This window comes from Gekko japonicus, unplaced genomic scaffold, assembly GCF_001447785.1.
Source record: "Gekko japonicus isolate JY-2015 unplaced genomic scaffold, Gekko_japonicus_V1.1 scaffold8451, whole genome shotgun sequence".
In the NCBI taxonomy this organism is placed as follows: domain Eukaryota; kingdom Metazoa; phylum Chordata; class Lepidosauria; order Squamata; family Gekkonidae; genus Gekko; species Gekko japonicus.
The window spans coordinates 5,056-6,510 of record NW_015175125.1 but is presented as its reverse complement, the minus strand read 5'-3'; the positions used below and the strand labels follow the sequence as shown (position 1 = coordinate 6,510).

General features: G+C 47.0%; 1 non-coding gene across 1 annotated transcript; it reads right to left on the bottom strand.

Annotated features, from left to right (window-relative positions):
• Positions 1 to 1,053: 1,053 nt before the first annotated feature.
• TRNAT-CGU lies at positions 1,054 to 1,125 on the bottom strand. Its single transcript has one exon. It is a non-coding gene; the product is annotated as a tRNA-Thr (tRNA).
• Positions 1,126 to 1,455: the final 330 nt, after the last annotated feature.

The following is a 1,455-nucleotide window of genomic DNA, read 5'->3' as shown; positions in this document are numbered from 1 at the left end:
GGGAGCCGAATCACTTGTTAAACCGCTCTAAGATCCAGCCGATACCTTTCTGCATGTGATTTAAATGTATAATTTTCCCAAGGTGGCATCTGACTGCTCCGCCCTCTTGATTTCATTTATCCTGTCGGTAGTGGTTAAGTGCGCGGACTCTAATCTGGGAGAACCAGGTTTGACTCCCCACTCCTCCACTTGCACCTGGCTGGATGACCTTGGGCAAGCCATAACTCTGGCACAGCTGTTCTTGAAAAAGAGCAGTTTCTGTCAAGAGCGCTCTCAGCCCCACCTACCTCACAGGGTGTCTGTTGTGGGGAGGGGGAGGGAAAGGAGTTTGTAAGCCGCTCTGAGACACCTTTGGGTAGTGAAGGGCAAGGTATAAATCCAATCTCTTCTTCTTCTTCTTCTCTTCTACCCTTTTACTTCCTCTAAGGTGTTCTGGGCAGGCCCGTAGCTAACACAGGGCTCCCGGCCCCCTAGGGTCTCTTCCGGGCCCCCTCCCTCCCGGGCTGGCCCCAAATTGAATTAATGTAATTAGCTTTAATGTAATTAACTTTGGGGTAGGGCGGGATATAAATCCAAAGATAGATAAATAAATACATTTCATTAACTGTGCCCCCCTGAGGCCACCTCCCCAGGAAACTCCTAGCTATGGGGCTGGTTCCGGGAGGTGTAAGTCAGTGTTGATTGGTTGGGGGAGATGTCATTGTATCCTTGTCGCCTCCTTGAAGCTGAGACGTAGTGGTGAGCTTCCTGGCGAAGGCAGGGTCTCAGTCCAGGGAGGCAAGTGGATGGAACAGCCTGAGGAGCGTCCCTCCAATTTAAGCCGCTCTTTCTATTAATAAATAGCCCTCCTTGCCTTTTGCCTCGAGCTTGAAGCGCTCTCCCAACTTCAGTGGCTCTTCTTCTGATTTGAACACATATGAACCTGCCTTATACTGAATCAGAGCATCAGTTCATCAGGGTCAGCACTGTCTACTCAGACTGGCAGCCGCTCTCCGGGGTCTCGGGCCGAGGTCCTTCACAGCACCTACTGCTTGGTCCTTTTCTGTTTTAAGTTGGAGATGCCGGGGATTGAACCTGGGACCTTCTGCATACGAGGCAGATGCTCTACCACTGAGCCACAGCTAGAGATGTAAAATTTCCAGAAATTTTGAAGCTCAGGAAAAAACCCGGGTTTTTTTGCAGTTTTTTTTGGGGGGAAACGGAAATTTTCGAAAAAATTGAAAAAAATGCTACATTAGCATTTCTTTTGTCTTTTCCAGATTGAAAGTCATTCTGTTACTTTAGGAACATAAAATATGACTATGGACGTTTTTACTTGGCACGAAATTATCACAACTAGCCTATTAAAAATATAGTGTATCCAAACAATTATTACAAACAGAATACCCACCCACATGCAAAAACAAAACTGAAACCTTTTTCTTTTCTCGTGACAATCGCACCTCCTAAAGGAAG